The sequence below is a fragment of the Protopterus annectens genome, chromosome 3.part1, assembly GCF_019279795.1.
Source record: "Protopterus annectens isolate FY-2018-M chromosome 3.part1, PAN1.0, whole genome shotgun sequence".
Taxonomy (NCBI): domain Eukaryota; kingdom Metazoa; phylum Chordata; order Ceratodontiformes; family Protopteridae; genus Protopterus; species Protopterus annectens.
In genome coordinates this window covers 1,610,304,534-1,610,325,690 of record NC_056732.1, presented here as the reverse complement: position 1 = coordinate 1,610,325,690, position 21,157 = coordinate 1,610,304,534, and the positions used below count along the sequence as shown (strand labels likewise).

Genomic DNA, 21,157 nt, shown 5'->3' with positions numbered 1-21,157 from the left:
CAAATGTAGAAAATTTCAGTACAAATGATAGTCTTTGTATGTACAAATACAAAATAATTCAGTACAAATGAAATTAATGTCTAGTAATGAATATGTGTGAAAAAACATATTTAAAGAAAAAATGGGTCCCAGGTACCTACTAGATTAAAATGCATAAATATATGCTGTACAGGATACATTGTAATAAGTTTAAAAGTAATTTGTCAAGTTGTAATATCACTGGTTTTACCCTAGTAAAATAATTGCTTTCAAATATTTTTTATCTAAGCCCAGTTCAGTATTTTACCAAGATGTTAATGAGCAGTTCAAACACATGATCACAATGTTATGGTTAAAATGACATTGAAACTGCATATTTTCAGTAGTATATAAATGCTTGCAGTAGCACATGATTCTTGTCTCTTATAGTTATTCTCAAAGTTGGTCTTCTATTCTTTTTAAAAACAGTTTTTTTTGCAGTTTGTTGTTGCTGTTCTGTTGTCACTGCTTCATATGCTTTAGTTAATGCATTATCTGCTACCACAAAAGCAGACATCTTCTCAGTTTGTTGGTTCCTTCCTTTTTGACTTTCTGCCACTGCTGCATGAGTTTTAACTTCTGCATTCTCTGCTGCATCATCAACTGACTACTTTTCCATATTAACATCCTCAGCACTTCCAGAAAAGTTATCTGCCATCTCACCCCATGAAACAGCAGAACTGTTAACTTGATCGTCCTTGATTACTTTTAGCAGAACATCGTCTGCAATCCTTCCTGCCACCAGTTCTATCTACACCGCTTCAACAGACTTGCCTGCTTCCTTCGCTAAACACTAATCATTTGCAGCATCCACCACACAGGAATCTTTGTTGATATTCTGAAGCTCCATATCAAACAATTTAAAAAAAATAAAAAATCTCACTTTCCACTTCCAAACTTTTTTCCTCATCCTTCATACTGCTGCTTCACTCGGGCCTCTTCTTGCTGCTGTAGTAGCCCTCTGGTCCCATCTAGTAGCTGAAAAGAGTAGAGGAGGGTTCCCACTGCCCTGCCTACATTTCCTCTAGTAGTATAAATACCACCTCGGGTCTCCCCTGAAATAATCTGATAGCCTTGTGGGACTAATCACGCAAAACACCAAATCCCAAAGGGACCATAAACTTTCCAAGAAAAAACAAATCAGGAAGCAAGCAAATTAAGCTGCACTTTCTTTATTGTACTTCTGGTACCTCGGCTAACAAGCCTTCAAGGAATAAAAAAGTTAAAACATTGCAGCCTTTTTATATCCCACCAATTAAATATGCTAATGCATTTAATTCAATACGCTGTTAATTAACACAAATTTCCACCCAAACTTAAAGGTGTAACACCCTAAAGTGAAAGAAAAAGACTAATAAATATACCATATAAATGCACTATAAAATGTTCATCAATCTAATGCAAAATTAATAACATTATTATTATTAATCATTTCATAAGATGAACCCAACTAAATAATTTATATCACCTAAATACTTATCTATGCTCATCCTATATTGCACTTTTTCCTTTCCCTTGTGGGACTAACCTGGTCAACAAAGAATAAATAAATTAAAAGTTTTAAATGAAATACACATCCATGTAATCATTTCAAAGAAGAAAACAGTATGCATACTGACAGTTTTGAACAATGTTTATGGTAATGGGTGGTGAGGCTGAGAGCCAGGTAATGAAACATTGAAAATGCTGGAAGGACCCTGGTCCATTACCATGCCTAGGGCCACATTTGAACATATTCCAGCTCTGGACATGAGAGAAACTCATTTAAGAGGCTCTCAGGGAGATGCCGCGTGACCAAAATGATTATACCCAAACTATTTTCATATTTATGTAAATCTCTCAAAAACAGGAATAAAGAAGAAGGAATTGTCTGAAATTATATGATGGGTTGAATATGAGGAAACAAAATGCTACTGATTGTTCATCTCTTGCACACCTGGTTACTGAAATAGTAATATTTAACTTTGTGATGTTTACAGAAATACATAAAAAATAGAAAATGTATATTTAATGAATAACTTTCCTAGTAAACAAATGTCAGTAAATAAATGAATAAATAAATAAAATGTCGATAATTAAATAAATATCAATAAATAAATAAAGAAAATATAAAAGAATTATATTTTTTCTTGAGTTTTACACAAAACATACAAATTTAGAAAATTTATTTTTTTTATAGTAAACCATACAATAATGATGAATTAATAGGTTCATAGGTTAATAGATTCATAGGTGTGTACTATGCTAACAGCCAGTGGGGCCTATTTAAGCCTAGCCATGCATCCCAAGTCATTGACAAGGTCTGGTTCCCTCATCGATATTGGTAAGCAGGAGCTTGGGAGACAAAACATTTACAAGCATGGGCCTTGGAGATGAACCATTTTTAGACTGCCTTTGTCCATTAGAGACAGAGGTGCCAAACCGGGTGAGAATTTCCTGTTTCCTATCCAATTGTTCAAGTTGCACAAGAATTGGGTTAAGGAGGAATTCTGTTCCAAATGGATGGGGAGCCTGTTCCAGAGAAGAGGCAGTTTCTGGGATATGTATCTGTCTTTTCAGTGGGTCCTATTTATATCACAGGCAATGTTTAAGTCTTTAGAATGGGTAATTCTGGTGCTTTTTGTTTTGTGGATATGCAGGAGGTTCATCAAAGTGGGGTTTGATGATGCCTTGTATGCCAGGCATAGATATCCCTTCAACAGCCTGCAGGAAAAAGAACACATGGATAGTGCTTTGAGATAGTCTGCACAGGACATGTTATTTATACCCTGTTTTCTTTTACTGAGAAACCTCTGTGGAACTTTCAGTCATTGGATGTACCTGCCATACCTTTGTTTATAAGTTGAACAATATAGAATGATTCCCTCACTACTGTAGACACATGATGGTTAAAGGCTAGATTGCTGTCTATGTGTGTTCTAAAGTCCCAGACTATTGGGTTGACTCTTAGGGCTGTGTTGTCAATATTATAGTTACCAGGGGTGGATGACTTCCCAAAGGTAACTATTTTGTATTTCTTGGCATTTAGTTTAAATTCATAGCTCTGATATTAGGTTTTGTCTGTGTCAGCCCTTCTTGGAAAATGTTTGTGTCAGTGGGGGATTATATGGCTGCTCCTAATTTGCAATTATCTGCAAATTTGGTCAGACAGAGGCCCTTGATATCAGCTTTGGCTTCAGAGAAGTAGATGCCAAAAAGGACTTGTCCAGAGATTGATCTTTGAGGGACTCTGCTGGTAACTGGACTCTTTGTAGAGGTGGACTCCCCACTTCTAACTTCCTGGGCCCTGTCTGTGAACTGGTGAATATCCACCAATAAGGATGTATGCATAACAGCTTTAGTTTGTTAACAATGCCAAGTGGGGTATTCTGTCAAATGCCTTGGCCAGGTCAAGGTAGGCAGTGTGAACCATTTTACCCTCATCCATTCCTTTGGTGTCCTTTCCAAAGAAGTCCACCAGGGTGAGGTGACATGACCTGCACTTGAAAAAAAAACACACAGGGTTGGGTCTAATGTATGGTGGCTTCCTATTGTCATTATTATGCCAACCGTTACCAGGGAACAGATCATCAATACATTTGCCATGGCCAAAAACACTGCATCGATTGGCCCCGCTAACATTCAGGGATGTTTAATAGCATGAAATATGACCTCTCTGGTCCACTTGAATCACTTTTCAACTGGAGCCTTCAGTCAGGTTTTGTGCTCAAGGAATGGTAGATGTCATTCCCCTACACAAAGCAGGTCCAGCCACTGATCCGGGTAACTACAGGACCATAAGTCTTACCAACCTCATATGTAAGGCCATGGAAAGAATCATCATTTGAATAATAAGTGAGGACATAAGTAACTTGTAAACACTGGACCTATCACAATTACGCTTTGTTAAAAAAGTCCATGCCTATTAAATCTGTGGACTTTTTTGAGAGATCACAGAGGCATTTGATGAAGGTAAGATTGTGTTCAGAGCTTACTTTGACCTGGCCAAGGGTTTTGATATAATATCCCACTCAGACATTATAGAAAAGATCATTAAATTAGGTATAAACCCATTTTCACCCACTGGATAGCCAAATGGCTCACTGATAGGACCCAGGAGGTCAAAATAGGTGAAGCCACCTCCACCAAGGGACCAGTCACTAGTGGAGTCCCTCAGGGCTCAGTACTGGGTCCAATCCTTTTTGGCATCTATTTCCCTGAAATGGAAGTAAATGCTGAAGGTTTATGGCTAAGTCTGTAGATGACTGCAAGTTGGGGATTATCATTGACTTTCCTGCAGACACTAGTATTCTTCAAGAAGGTTTATCTCTGACAAACAAATGGTGTTAGTGTTATTAATACTATCATATATGATGTCTACTTTCTTAATATCTGATATATTGTTGTGGATGGCCCTCTTGGGTTATATATGGTAAAGTAATACATTGAATAATTTGGATAAGTTATATTAGTCTCAGCGAATGTTAGAGCCATGGTCTTAATCTCAGTGCTAAGAAATGCATAATTCTACCCTTTGAGAAGTCAACCATACTGGCTAATTACCATGTTGGTAATATGCCCCTAAGAGTCAACCCAGTGGTCAGGGTCTGGATACGCACATAGTAGCCTTACCTTTGACTACTATGTGGCCACAGTGGTGAGGAAATCCTTTTATGTTGTGCAACTTATAAGTAAGATCATGGCATCTAGGTCCAAGTCCAAAGATGTCATTATCCCACTGTACTCCTCCCTTATCAGACAAGTCATAGAGTACAGTGCTCCCTTTGATATGTACCTGACCAGGCATATACAGCAACTTGACTGACCTCAGAGGTTCCTTACAAAAAGAATATGAGGCATAACAAACCTGCCTAATGCAGAGTGCCTTAAAACCCTTTCCTTCTACTCAGTCTCCTATAGATTGTTGAGGGGTGATCTTTGCCTGGCTTAGAAGGCATCTGCAAACACACACTTATGAATTCATACATACTCATAAGTCAAATAATACCAGACATACAAAGTCTAGGGACCTGAATTTTGTCTGTGACTTAAACAGAACATGCTAGAGAGACAGTTATGTGTCCCAGAGACTGCTCCTCCTATGGAACAGGCTTCCCATCCATGTGAAGCTGAATTGATCGATTACCGAGTTTAAGAACATCCTAGACCAGTGGATGGAGAACAGGACATTTACACTGTGGCTGGTACCCATGTCCCTTATGGACAGAGGTAGCTTATAATTGCCTGGCCTCAATGTCCTATTAGGATACAGGGCATCATTATTCTTTCAGGAAAACTTGGCTAGGCTTAGAAAAGCCCCATGGGTTGTTAGCCTAGTAACAAATCTATGAATTATTAGTCATTTCCATGATGATTGTTTCCATAGCTTTATGTATGAGACTAGTGAGACATATAGGTCTGTAGTTTAGTTATTAATACTATCATATGTGGTCTGCTTTCTTAATATCTGATATATTGCTGTGGATGGCCCTCTTGGATTATATATGGTAAAGCAATACACTGAATAAAGCTGGATAAGTTATATTAGTCTCAGCAGATGTTAGAGGATCATAGCAGCAGAGTTTGTTTTCATTTCCCAAGTTAATTGTTTCAGAGCTCAATCCAGCCCATTGAATATTGAAGTAGAAGTTCAGTGTGTTCTGGAGGAAATTCAATTGACTCTTCAAGACCCATTTCACATGAGATCCTCTTTAAGTGAAAATTCATAACCTACAGTAAAGTTTTGTGACCCTGGAGCAGATTCAACTAAGAAAAGAAGCTGGCGGGGACAACACAGCCTGTATGTGGAGAGTATGAGGGCTGCCTTCTATATCACTCAAGGGCTTTAGTTTTACTTTAGTTTGTAATTCTACTTAATTGGGATGCCATTAAAACATACTTCAATGTAATATGCATGCTGGAGGTTTATAACTACAGGGGAATGGATGGTTTTGAATGTGTTTTTTAAGGTTTGCTATTAAAAAGTTGAAGGTGTGTTCGGCAAACATGGAAATGATGAACGGCAGTTGGCAGATTTCCATGTTGCTGAACATTGAGCGAGTGACAGTACATATCAGCGAATGCCTCTTCTGTTCTATGTAGAACAGTCCGCTGTTCCACATAGAGTAGGAGTGTCTCCACTTTGAGACTTTTGATTGGCTTGTATGCCGGTATAAAAGCCAATAAAAAAATTACAAAGCAGAGCCTCATCTGTTCCATGTGGAACCCACTGTTTTGCATTGAGTAGAACTGGCAGTAGTAGAACTTTGAGATTTTTGATTGGCTCATATGCCGGTATACAAGCCAATCAAAAACTGCAAACCAGCTCTCAAGCAACTGAAACTGCACTCATCCAGCATCTACCAATCCCCATGGGTGCCAGTTAGCTGAGAGTTTACTGGATATGGAATCTTTTTATCTGCATTTATTAAGGATGTTTTCCATGTAACTGTGGTAACTGATTATAGTATTATTATACTGGAATATAGTAATAAAAAAAATACTAAAAACATTGTAACAAAAGCTTTTAGTATACTGAAATTGGAAGCATACAAGAATCTAGAGGGATAAGAACAGGTTGATTGAATGTAAAAACTCGTCTCCACTCCGCTACTTCTCCAACAGATAAATCAAAAATAAACCACTGCACGAAGTACAAAATGACTCTGATGATGCCTTGTCATAGGTTCATAGATTCATAGGTAGGTACTAGGCTATCTGCCCGAGGCCATGTATAAGCCTAGCCAGAGTGTGTCAGCTTTCGCCGCCCCATTGATTAATTAACTGAGCCTCTGTCAGGAAGAGCCAATAAAGTGATCCCAGGGGTATATTTTCTGTTACCCATCCACTCGTCAAGGTTTCTTTTGAAGAGTGTTAGTGAGGGGCTCTGCCTAATGTAGTTAGGAATTTTGTTCCAAAGCACGGGGAGTCTCTGTGACAGGAATCTATCCCTCCAGCATGTTCTATTTATTGTTGTGGTGGGGTTTAGCTCACTAGAGCGAGTGGCTCGCAGTGACTTGGATTTTTTTAGGTGGAGTATGTCCATCAATTCTGAGTTGGACATGGCTTTGTAAGTCAGGCAGAGATCACCTCTGAGTAAGCGATATGCCACTGAGTACAGCTGGAGTTTTTCCAGTCGGGCTGCATAGGACACATGTTTGAGACCAGTAATCCTCCTGGTGAGGTACTTTTGTGGTCTTTCCAGCTGTTGAAGTGTCTTGTGAGGTACATCCCAAACAGGGCATTGTACTCTATGATGGGTCTGATGAGTGACGAGTAGAGGGGCACTATAACCTCTTTATTTCTAGATGTGAACCCTTTAGTAATTAGATGGGCTACATAGAAGGATTTCCTAACTACTTTGGCAATGATTGTCAAAGGAGAGATTACTATCTACCTGGGTCCCCAGATCTCTTATTACCTCTTCTGTATTAAGGGGGCTGCCACCTATGTGGTAATTCATGGGTGTTTTGTTTTTCCCAAACAGGATGACTATGCATTTTTTTGCATTTAGCTTGAAACCATGACTTTGACGCCAGGTGTTCGTCTCAATAAAGCCCTTTTGGAGAATGTCCGTGTCAGCCAGAGAGTCAGTTATGGCTCCCAGTTTGCAGTCATTGGTGAACTTGGTTAGCCATAGTCCTTCTGTGTTTGCCCGTATTTCTGAGAAGTATATGCTGAACAGTAGGGGTCCCAGGAATGAGCCATGTGGGACACCACTTGTGACTGGTTTAGAGTCGGACCTACAGCCCGCTATTCTTACCGTGTGAGTTCTGTCTGTAAGCCAGTTGGCAGCCCATCTCGTGACGTAGGGGTTTATGTTCAGGCTGCTGAGTTTTTCTATAATTTCCGAGTGGGGAATGGTGTCAAAAGCCTTGGTGAGGACAAGGTAGGCTGTGTGAACTACCTTCCCCTCATCTATGGCCTTGGTGACTGTCTCGAAGAAGTCAACCAGGTTTAGTAGGCATGATCTGCCCTTAACAAAGCCGAACTGGGTCAGGTCAAGTGTTTGGAGGTTCCCAATGTCTTTGTTAATGAGTTCCATGATGATGCACTCCATAGCCTTGCAGACCAGGCTAGTCAGGCTTATGGGGCGATAGTTACCAGGGTCAGTTGTGGCCCCTCCTTTGTGGAGCTGAATAACCGTTGCTGTGCACCATTCTATGGGCACTTAGCCTGTGGAGAGGCTGAGGTTGAACAGTGTATTTAGGTAGGGGAGGTTAGTTTGTTCTGTAGTTCGTGCAAGATGCAGCCTGGGACACCATCTGGCCCCATTGACGCTGTGCTTTTGGCTTTTGAAAGAGCTATTTTTCACCTATGCATCTGTGATTTCCAGGACACTACACTTTTACGGTATTGTTGTGGGCCCTTTTGGGGGTGAGAGGGGGTGAAGTTTGCACTGAATCTATCTGCCAGGATGTTGGCAATATTAGTGGGTTCAGTATATTTTGTGCTATTTTGCACTAGCTCAGAGCATATCTGTGAGTTGCCACTTAGAGTCTTGACATAGCTAAAGAAGGCTTTGTGGTTATATTTTGAATTCTTGGCTATTTTTCTTTCGAAGTTAGCCTTGGAGGATTTTATGAGGGACCTTAGCTTCTTACTGATACTGATTAGGGATGTCTTTCTTTCTTGGGATTTGCTTTTTTTCTGAACTAGTTTCCTCCTCCTATTGTATAGCCTGTTTATGGCAGGGGTCCACCAGACTGGTTTCCTTCTCTTAGGGGAGTGAGTCTTGGTTTTGCTAGGGATGGCACGATCCATGCATCCTTGTAGGTGCTCATAGAGTGCATATGTAAAGGTTTTTGCATCTTGGGCAGCATTATCCTTTAGTGTGGGGGCTGTGAAACTTACCACCTCTGTCTTAAGTAAGGTGAAGTTTGCTTTAGAAAAGTTTTTACTGTGGTTTCCTTAGTTGGGGGTGGTGGTGGAGTGTGGACATCCAGAGTGATTAGTTTATGGTCTGATCTAACCAGTGATGGGTTGACCTCTGGTGTGGAACACCTGTCGCCCATGTTGGTGGTGACCAGGTCCAATATGTTTTCACCTCTGGTAGGGGAGTTTACCAGCTGATCCAGGGCATTTGAGTTGATAAATTCCAGGAAGCGCTGGACCTGGGAGTTTGTACTTGAGTAGTTTTCCCAGTTAACAGTAGGGTAATTGAAATCAAGTGTTGGGGTATATTAGTGCTTGCTATTAGGTCTGAGCAAGTGCTGGATGGTAGGATGCTTTTTAAGTGCTTAGGTTGAGAGTTAGACTACTTTCAAGGGAAAAACTGAAGAGGAGACTTGGTGGAGCTGGGATAAATTTAGCCCTAGCTAACCAGAGCTGCCTGGATGTGCAAAACCGTGCAAAAGTGTTTTTTACAGCAGAGACATGAAAGAGATAGAAATTAGCCCAAAATGGCCCACAAACTACTAACTTCTGGGCTGGAACCACTCCTCCAGGGACAGATGGCTGCTCAAAGCTCCCTCTCTCACAGGTGAACAGAGAAACCTCCCTCTATCCAAGTAAGGTATGGGAAACTCAGAAAATTGTAACAGCCCTAAATTCAGCACTAGCCTGAAAACTGTGTTAAAAAAACTGATGGTTGATTGAATGTACTGTCATGTAGTATGGCTTGCCTTTTCTCAAATAATGAAGCCAATCTCCTCAATGATATCCGAGTGTGTTTCAGGAGAGGCCACTGGAAATCTAAAAAATATTGTGTACTTAAAACATTATTTATATGGTATTTTATATGTGATCAGGCTAAGATTAGATGCATAAAATACTAGGCATGCGCATTTGTAATGTTTAATTTACTTTTTAACTTAGTAACATTAACAACAACAAAAAAGCCAAAATGTTGTGGTTAAAACAATGCAAAGAACTGATCACAGTTATTATAACTTCATACTAAAGTTCAGTAAGAAACTCATGCACTGTCTTTGGAAAGGGAGTAGTTACACAAAGACAGCATATTTCTGCATCTGAGACTGACTGCTGAAAGGAACTTTGCTTGCCCTGTTTGTGACAGTGAGTTTAAAACTATTCTTAGACAAGTTTGCCTGTTTTTGAAGAGTTTAAAAATAAATCAAGTATTTAATACCCTAAGCCCACCAGTAAATTAAGGACCTTATTTTTATTGTGTGTAGGCTTATTTCATAAGTGGTAAGTGATGTGGTATTGTGTAATTGAGGCTACAAAGGATCACAAGACCTCTTCTTATGGGTCTAGTGGTATACATATCAGATAGATGGTAGTATGTGTGAGTGTGAATGTGTGTGTATGGAATGAAAGAACAACCATGGCAGGGCTAACCACCTGGTGGTGTGAACATTGGCTCTAAATGATTGCCACTGTTAAAGTGACACCCTGACCTCATGTGCAAAAATGGGGTTGTCGATAGATGGGTGGATTTTAGCAAGGGTGCCACTAACAAATTAAAAAAGAAACACATGATAAGATCATCCTTGTGTACAAAGCTGCAGTGCTGGACCAGGCAATAGGATGATAACCCACAAATGGTGCATAGCAACTCAAGTAGTTATTGTTAACAACTGAGAAATGCCAGCTGCATTTAGAAGAAATACCTGTCAGGTTATTAGTGATTCCTGTGTGTATAATGACAGTAATTGTGCTATTTAAGAAGACTTAGGTTACAAGTCATACTCTGAACATCTTCCTTTGGCATGGCAAAAACACCTCTCCCTTTTATTTGTTTTCATAGGGTCATAGGTTGGTACTAGGCTATTGGGCCTAGAGCCTATACAAGCCTAGCCATAACAATTTCCTGGCTATTTCTTCCCACAATATTTACTTCCCTGTTTGTTAACTAGGAAAGCTCACTGGACAAAGTGTCCCTATTTGGGGTAATCCACAAGCACTATTTGAGTAAGTGACTTACTCACAGTCACTCAGTAGGCATGTGGAGATAAAAGGAATCAGGAGCCAGGTCTCACCATGGCTGTTAGTGATGCTGGTGTTAGCAGTCTGTATTAAGAGTTAGCTAAAATAGTTAGTTATTATGGCAATTAGCACAGGAACTCATCACTGAAAAATATAGACTTGTCTGGAAATTAAGATTAAATCTTGGATCTGGGTTGGAGTCTGATCACATAATTCAAATGAAGCAGGAATATATAAGATAACATGCTTCTATATGAACTGAATAAACTGGGATTTATATTCAAAAGGAAGACAGCATAACTTACCCTATGAAGGGGAGAATGTCAAAACAGATAATATGCACAGCCTTGTCTGTTTGGATTAAACTTCTCCAAAGGCCAGTCAGTGACCGGTCCATTGTTAGTCCACCATATTTGCTTTTTTAAGTGGGGAGGGGGGATAGCAGCTGCCATTAAGTTCTTCCCCAGCCCAAAATCAGAGAAAAGTTTGTTATGCATCATTCATCCAATGGTCTAGATAAGAATCCTTAGTAAAGTCTGAACATCAGAATTCTGTGCTCTGGCAACTGTTTCTTTGTAAAATTACACTAAGGTAGATGCTCATGTGATTTGTGAAATAAGATGGACTTTTATTCTTTCAAACTGTTCTGCCTCATATTTTCATCATTAATCATAATAAACAGTGTAGTCTTGCTGTGTGACCCTCGTATTATATGTACTTATTCATTTTCTTTTGCATCACCTGAGAGTCATCACCAGTCCATTCTTCCCCCAAACAAGAACCCATCAGGGGTCTGTCATTCAGACAGCATCACGGTCTCACTCCCAGTCCCAGGAGCTCCTAACCCTTCCCTTGAAAGCTTCCTAGGGATGCTGATGCCTCCAGTCTATGGGGGAGGAGCACTCAATCTTCCCAGTATGACTGCTGTCTGATCTACATGGCTACAAAGTGGCAGCATTTCCCTTTGGCCTAGACACCATTGGCTGCACAACTCGCAGCCAAGACACTTCCCTCTCTCCAGGATGGGTGAACTGTGAACCACTCACTCACATCCTCTCACTACACTCCTTCCAGCTCCCATGCTCAGTAGCAGAACATCAGCCATTTTGGTCTCAGCTAGGGCTTTAATCCTCTGTGCCACAGGAAGTATATGTGTTTATTTTATTCATTTTAAATACACTACCTGTCTGAGGAGATTTATGTGCTCATGTCAAACATGTTTAATGCTGTGATTACTTATTTTGTAAGATCTTCATGCATTATAGGCAAAGTTTGAAAAATAGTAGCAGTTTTTGTTCTTATTGGATTGATTATGTTTTGACATCAATTGTCAGTTATGAACCAAAAAGGTGTTAAAGTCATGATTTCATAAATGCAGTTGTTTACAATAAAATTAATTTGAAGTGTCATTCCATGACAACATTCAATAGCTATGATTCCAATTATTTAACAAATAGTCCCCAATCAATTGCACCATGTGTTTAGTTTACAAAGCATGAATTCATTCGAAGACAGAAGAGCTAGCTTATATGCAGAAGTTTAAACGACTAAATGTATTACTATAAATAAAATAGCCTGACATAAGCTTACTAAACAAGATCTTTAACTAAAGCAAAAGTATAGATTTAACAATAGGCTCAACAGCTGACACATTTGCCTTTGCTACTTGGAACTGTTGTGTCCACCCAGTGCTTGGTCTCTTTTTTTGCAGTTTGGGCACTGCACTGGAGCATCAGGTGGTGTTACAGTCCTGAGGTACTGTCCTTCTGATGAAATGTTACTCTGACATCCCCTCTTCCTAAGGTGGCAGCAGCTGACCTAGATGTAAAAGATCCCATGTCACTTATGAAAAAGGTAAGGAAACCTAGCCTATGTTATGGCCAAATACTCCCTTAGATCTCTCATGAAAACAGAGACCAGGGAACTACTATAACTTACTCAGTCAACTTTAATGTATGCATAAACAAATCAGTAAATAAATACATACATAGATACAGTACAAACATACATACACATGTATAAACATATGCACATATTTTAAACTGCCGTGGAATCTTCTAGGTTGCAACTGAAAAGCAAAAAAAAAAAAAAAAGTATGTTTACATAAACAACAAAAACATATAATGTAATTACCTAGAAAGAGGGAAATAGTCTATGTAAGAGAACCTCATTTTTTTGTGAACAGTGTGAAAACCAAACACAATGAAATACAAAAATATTTAGCTAACTGTGTAAATGTTTTTGCTTCTGCATAGGAAAAACTAATCAAAGGCTGAAAGATAGAATTTCTTCACACCTATCAGAAATATGCAAAAAGATAGATACAAATGCTTTATTTAAACGTATACATCAATTAGGTGATAAGTTTTACATTTTTTATATTTGTTATTTTATATATTTATAGCCTTCTCTGATGTTGTTTATTTTTTAATTATTTAGTTATTTTACACAGTAGTTTTATCAATATATGTATTTATATAGATTTTTCTATAGTAGTTGTTTTAGTATAATGTTGTTGTGTCTGTCGACTTTTCCCGGTTAGGGGTCGCCACAGCGGAACTCCGGTCTGCTAATGATTGGCAGTAGATTTTTACATGTTGAGTTGCCAGCCCTGATGCACAACCTTCAATGAAGGTACGCCCATTCACGCATGTCTCCACACAGAAGACGCTCTAGCTGAGAATCGAACAGGACAATGTCTAACTGTGAGGTGACAATGCTAACACAGCACCACCACCGCAGTCGTTTTAGTATAATAGTTAATATTATATTTAAAATATATTATGCTGCAACAGCACTTTAAATCTTTATTATTTTATTATCTAATTATGATGTCATTTGACTTGATAGGCTGGCTGGGTATCATTAAATATATTTAAGTTGTGTGTGAAGCAAATTACTTTTACTGAGTATTGAGAAAGAGTTTATTTGACTGGAAAGTGCTGTGTTTTACTGTTTTGGGAAGATTAGAAAGAATATTGCATCATAATATGGAATTACTATCAGAAAAAAAGTAATGCCAGCTTCTTGTGGAGTGTAAAGCTAATAAATGTTTACAGAAGAAAATATATCAAACATATAATAAATATTCCACTCTAAGAAATTAGTCAAAGCAAAAAATGAACTTCAGAATAATTAAATATGAGGGAAGACAATATGAGAATAAGCTATCAAAATGTAAAAATAAAAAAAGATAATATAGCTACATTAACCTAAGATGCTTAATATGATGATGACAGTGGATGGGAGACCTATCACTGACCATAAAGTGATAGGTAATAAATTCAATAAATAATTCCTGTTATCCCTTTTCTTTTATGTTCTTACATTATGCCCCTCATTCTTAATTCCATCCTCCAATGTATTATTCTCATAAAAATGTTATTATTTAATGTGATAAGTCTCTATTTTATTACTTCTTTCATTTCATCTTTCTTCCATGTAAATTTTAATATCCTACTACATAACTATTCATAAAGAAGATATTCTTTCAACCATTCATTTATAACATTTACTAAGCACTTTCTTTGCCAATCCCTTAATTTCCTTTACATTTCATATCCTACACCATCTAGACCAGATATTTAATTAATATTTACTTTCCTAAGTACTTCATGTTATTAACTAATACTAATTTCTTTTTCAATTTCTTCCTTAACTCATTCTTGATTTTTTTAATTTCTACATTCTCTTATTTTCTTTGTTTTTACTCTTATATTGATTTTCTACATGCTGCACTATGCTACTCGCAATTTGTTCTTGTATTCTTTTTACCTCTCATTTACGTTTGTCATTTCCCTCATTATACTAGTTATCCTCCTTTACTATTTTATACAAACATGTAGACACGATTCCTGCATTCTCCCTTGTAAAGGATGTTAACATACTACAGGAAGGGCTAACACAGACAAATGACTGGTGCCAAAGCCACTTTCTAAAAACTAAACACAAAACAGTGCATCTTTATTCCCTTTGGCAAAGTAGAATTCCCCACTAACTACAGTTTTGACACCCCCCCCCCCACCAAGCTCAATCCCAGTGATGTGGGACCTAGGAACACAGGTAGATATCAATCTGAACTTTCCTCTGTGGTAAGGAAAGCATTCTGCATTGAGCACCTTATAAGTAAGGGCACCGCATCCAGGTATAAGGATGTTATACTCCCACTGTACTCAACCCTCATCAGACCACTACTAGAGTACAACTTTTGCATCTACCTCAACAGACACCTGTAGCAGCTGGAGAGACCACAGAGTTTCCTCACAAAGAAAATGCATGGCCTCCAAACTATGACATACATGGATAGACTAAAAATTCGGTCACTGTCCTCTGTATCATATAAATTGCTGAGAGGAGACTTGAGCCTGGCCTACAGTGCAGTCTCTGACCTTGCCCTGATGGATATGCTTCATATACACAAATCTAATGGCACAAGAGTCACTCACTCTAGGGATCATAACCTAGCTTGTGACATTAACAGAACATGCCATAGAGACAAATATGTCTCCCAGAGACTGCTGCTCCTCTGGAACAAACTTCCAGTTCATGTGAAGCAGAGCTCCTCACTGACCCTATTCAAGTGCAACCTAGAACAAATGGATGGGAGACCACAAATTCACCCCGGGGGTGGCACCCATGTCCCTCATGGAAATGAGATGTCAGTGATGACTATAGATTAGCTCTGCAAAATACATTCTCTTAATAAGGACAGATGGGGCAATTTGGGATTAACATGGCTAGGCTTGTAAAGGCTCTATGGCCCCTAGCCTAGTAACCTCCTATGAACCTAAATGATATCTCTGCTTAAACAATAATGTCTTAAGTGTTTCTTGACTTCTTTTATATAATTCCTTTACCATATGATAATATTCTTTTGTGTTCATCTCGTATTTGTGCAGTATATTTCTATATATCTTTCCATGCTTTACTTTCTCTTCCTTTCTTATATCATCCTACCATTGAAAAAGAACACCGTTTATACATTTTTTTTAATTCAATCCCCCATTAAGACTGATTTTTACAAAGTCCTTCGTGGTTATATGATCTCTCCATAATTGCAATGCTTCCCACTGTATCCCATAACTTTCTTTTATCCCCTAAATGCATGTTGCTAAGTGATCCTAAAAACCTGTTTCTACTATTTCACTATCTACTTCACCCAAACCTTCAGATAGTAAAAAATAGGTCTACTGATTTTTATTCCACACAAATAAATTACCATATCTTATCACATTTTATATTTTTAACATATTTCCCTTACTCATATCCACAAAAGTTAACCTTCCCATCCTTACCAATGTTGCATCTAATATTTTTACTTAGGTTCATAAGTAGGTACTAGGCTATTGGTCCTAGGGCCTATATAAGCCTAGCCAAAAAATGTACCCTGGTTTTCGCCACCCAAGAAAATTATTTCCCTGTGCCCCTGTCGAGCAGAGCCACAGAAGTGATCCCTGGGGTGAATTTCCCATTTCCCATCCAATCATCAAGATTTGTCTTGAAGAGTCCTAATGAGGAGCTCTGTTTGACATAGATAGGTAGTCTGTTCCAGAGTATGGGAAGTCTCTGGGACAGGAATCTATCCCTCCAGCATGCTCTGTTTATTGTGGTGACAAGGTTTAGGTCCCTAGAGCGTGTAGCTCAGAGGGATTGGGATTTCTTTGAGCATATCCAACAGCTCTGGGTTTGACATAGCTTTGTATGTTAGGCAGAGATCACCCCTGAGTAGGCGATATGCGATGGAGTAAAGTTGTAGTTTTTTGAGACAGTCTGTGTAGGGCATCTGTTTGAGGCCAGTAATCCTCTTTGTGAGGTATTTCTGTGGTCTTTCCAGTTGTTGTAGATGTCTTGTGAGGTACATACCAAAAGGGATGTTGTACTCTATAATGGGTCTAATGAGTGATGAGTAGAGGGGAACAATGACCTCTTTTTTTCTGGATGAGAATCCTTTTGTGATGAGATGAGCCACGTAGAAGGATTTCCTGACCACTGTGGCGATGTGATTAACAAAGGAGAGACTACTGTCCACCTGTGTCCCAAGGTCTCATCACATTTTTGGCATTAAGTAGACTACCAGCTATGTGGTAGTTCATGGGTACAGAGTTTTTACCAAAGGGGATGATAATACACTTTTTGGCATTGAGCTTCAGGCCATGGCTTTGACACCAGGTATCTGTCTCAGTGAGGCCCTTTTGTAGTTTGTCCACATTGTTAGGAGTTTCGATTATGGCTCCTAGTTTGCAGTGATCTGCAAACTTTGTTAGCCAAAGACCTTCTGTGTTAGCCTGCACTTCAGAGAAGTAGATACCAGACAGGAGAGGACCCAGGACTGAACCCTGTGGTACTCCACTTGTCACTGGTCTGAAGGCGGATTTGGAATCTGCTACTTTCACAGTGTACATTCTGTCTGTGAGCCAGTTGGCAACCCATCATGTGACATAGGGATTTATACCTAGTTTAGTGAGCTTATCTATAATTCCAGAGTGGGGGATGGGTTGAAAGCCTTGGCAAGATCTAGATAAGCTGTGTGAACCATTTTACCCTCATCTGTGGCTTTGGAGACTGCTTCAAAGAAGTCAATCAGGTTTAGGAGACATGATCTGCCTTTTACAAATCCAAACTGGGTAGAGTCCAAAGTTTGGAGATTACTAATGTCTTTGTTTATGAGTTCATGATGATATGTTCCATGGCCTTGCAGACCAGGCTCATCAGGCTAATGGGGTGGTAGTTCCCGGGGTCCATCGTGGCTCCCCCTTTGTGGAGTGGGATAACCGTTGCGGTGCACCATTCAGTGAGTACAAAGCCTGAGGTGAGGCTATGATTAAACACGGTACTTAGGTAGGGTGCCAGTTCATTCAGTAGTTCATGTAGAACGCAGCCTGGGATATTGTCAGGTCCCATGGATGCTGTGTTCTTGGCTTTGGAGAGTGTGTTTTTTACTTGTGCAGCCGTGATTATAGGAACTTTGCATTCTTCTGGTATAGAGATGGGCCCTCTAGAAGGTGAGAGGGGGGTAAAGTTAGCACTGAACCTATCTGCTAGGATGTTGGCAATATCAGTTGGTTCTGTATATTTAGTGCCATTGTGCTGTAACTCAGAGCAGATCTGAGTGTTCTCTTTGAGATTCTTGACATAACTATAGAATGCTTTGTGGTTGTCTTTAGAGTCAGTGGCAATTTTGTTTTCGTAACTAGCTTTGGAGGATTTTATGAGGGATCTCAACTTCTTACTGAAGTTGATCAGGAGTTCATCCAGTCATGGGATTTTACTCTTTTTTGCAACAGTTTCTTTCTTCTGTTGTAGAGTTTGTTTATGGCAGAAGACCACCAGATTGGCTTCTTTTTTTTGGAAGCTAAGATTTTGGTTCTATTAGGGATAGCATGATCCATGCACTCATGTAAGTGCTTATAAAGTGCATTTGTGTAGGATTCAGCAGTCATACCTCTGTTGTCCGCCTGCATGGGTGTCATGAAGTGTCCACTTCTGTCTTAAGAAGTGTGAAGTTGGCTTTGGAGAAGTTTTTTTACGATGGTTTCCTTAATTGGGGGTGGTGGTGGGAAGTGGATGTCTAGGCTGATTAGCTTGTGGTTGGATCTGACCAACGAGGAATTGACCTCTGGTGTGGAACACCAGTCTCCATGTTGGTAATGACCAGGTCCAGGATATTGCTGACCGTGGTGGGGGTGTGAATAAGTTGATCCAAGGCGTTGGAATTTATGAATTCTAGAAAACGTTGAGCAAAAGAGTTGGTACACTAGTAGTTTTCCCAGTTAATGGTGGGATAGTTGAAATTTCCTATTATTAGGGTGTTGGGTTGTACCCTAATACTTTCCAGTGTATCAAGAAATGAGGAGTGGGAATCCTGGGGCATGGTGGGGGGTCCGTAGCAAGTTACAATTTGAATTGCGGTCTTGCCCAGAGTTAGTTGCACTTGGATAATCTCAGATGCATTATGCTGCACAACTAGCCTGGAGGTGTGGATATCCTTAATGAATATGGACATGCCTCTGCCTTTAGTGCTTCATTCTGGGTTAGGTGGCCGAAAGGTATGGTATGAATTGTAGCCTGGTAATGCAGGGGTGCTCTCTGGAGCTTTGTACCAGGTCTCTGTCACTGCACAGATGTCGATGTTCTACATTTTAAGAAGTGCCTCGAGTGAGTGCATTTTGATGTTTAGACTTCTAGCATTGAGTAGCATTACCCTCAGATTTTTTATACTGTTTTTTTATACAATACAGCTATTCCAGGACAACATTCACTTCCTAAATTCCATCTTATTTTTCTATTCTATAATTTTTCTGTTTGGAGTCTTTCTTCACTTATCAGAAATCGTACATCCTCTATATGAATACAATCTATATCTCATTCAATACACCAATCTAGTATCCTTCTCCTTTTCCTTCTTATAGTGTTAATAATATTATTCATATTTACTGAAAGCACTCTAAAATTATTACTTTTTCTTCAGTTTTAAGTCTGAGAGAAGCATTTTCTTTTCTTAATTTTTCTTTCCCCAGTACAACTATTCCATGATTCTGAGAAAAAGATTTTTCACTTTTTAATTAACCAATACATATCTAAAACTACTCCTTACCTTTCTTTTTAGTATACAAATGGGAGTGCAGCATGAAATCTTAATTTTCTACTTGCATGATTTTGTTGTACCCCTTTCACCTCACCACACTTTTAAAAACGTAGTTTCACATTTTGACCCCTATAAACATAGACACAGACATGCAGAACAGACACACACACACCTGAAATCTGGATGCAGAGTCCATTAAAAATAAACAGCAGTCCCGATGCAAAAGTCCCATTTTAAGCAACAGCTCAAGTCCCATTAAAAATAAGAGATCCAGTGCAAAAGTCTTGAATCTGGTTGCAGAGTTCCATATTAAAAATAAGCAGTCCCAATGCAACCTGTTTCAAAGCAGCAGCTCGGCGCTGGAATGAACATGCATGCATGCAATGCCTCTAGTTCTGTTCTGAGCATGCACAAACTGCAGACCTTGACTTAAGAAGCATGAAGTTGGCTTTGGAGAAGTTTTTTATGGTGGTTTCCTTAATGGGGAGGGGGGTGGGATATGGATGTCTAGGGTGATTAGCTTGTGGTCGGACCTGACCAGCGAGGAGATGACCTCTGGCATGGAGCATCTGTTACCCATATTGGTAATGATCAGGTCCAGGATGTTGCTACCCCTGGTAGGGGTATGGTCCAGGGCATTTGAACTGATGAATTCCAGAAAACGTTGGGCAAATGAGTTACTACACGAGTAGTTTTCCCAGTTGATGGAGGGGTAGTTGAAATCTCCAAATATTAGGATATTGGACTATATCTTAATATTGTCCAGTATATCGAGAAACATGGAGTGGGCATCCTGAGGCATGGTGGGGGATCTGTAACATGCTACAACCTGAATTGCAGTCTTGCCCAGTGTTAATTGTACTTGGATAATTTTGGAGTCATTATGTTGAGCAACTAGCCTGGAGGTGTGGATATCCTTTATGAATATGGACACACCTCCTCCTTTAGTATTTCGGTCCGGGTTGGGTGGCCAAAAGGTGTGGTAAGAATTGTAGCCTGGTAATGCAGAAGTGCTCCCTGGAGCCTTAAACTAGGTCTCTGTCTTAAGGAGAGCCTCGAGTGTGTGCATTTTGAGGTTTAGACTTCCAGCATTGAGTAGTATTACCCTTAGATTTCACTTGTTTATGTCTACTATGGTGGTGTGTTTGACATTTGAGCCTTGCCTAAAAAAGGCACTATATGGGCAGCAAGAGGCTTAGCCAGTATCCAGAATCCCAGTGGTGACAGGTGCAGGCCATCTCTGGCAAAGCATCATGGCCTCTTGATCATGTCATCCCAGGCAGACAGGTACTGGATCCCCTTGGAATAACACCAGAATCTTAGCCAATTGTTGAAGTCAATCATTTTGTCCTTGCACTGTGGTATAATTCTGGGTGATGGCAGGATGCTACTCAGGGCTACTGTCATACCTGCCTGGGCCACATGGTCAGATAGCTCTTCCATGTCTCTTCTCATGTAGTCCAGGGAGGTATGTCTCAGGTAATTCACTCCAGCATGGACAATGACGGAGTCATACTTGTAACTGTTGGGGAGTGACCTAAGTGTATGCATTATATGGTGGATCCTGGCAACCATCAGGCAGCTGACAGTGACTTTCTCCTTGTTCAGCCTGGTGACGGGGATGTCAGTGTGCCTGACTATAGAGTCACCAGTGACTAGTGTGCTGGGTACATTGTTTTGCCTTAT

At 39.6% G+C, this 21,157-nt stretch overlaps 1 protein-coding gene across 1 annotated transcript in view; it reads left to right on the top strand.

The window, feature by feature from the left end:
- The window catches only part of LOC122798580 (hepatocyte cell adhesion molecule-like), a 607,511-nt gene that overhangs the window by 247,986 nt on the left and 338,368 nt on the right, over window positions 1–21,157 (top strand). The gene's annotated exons all lie outside the window — the stretch shown is intronic.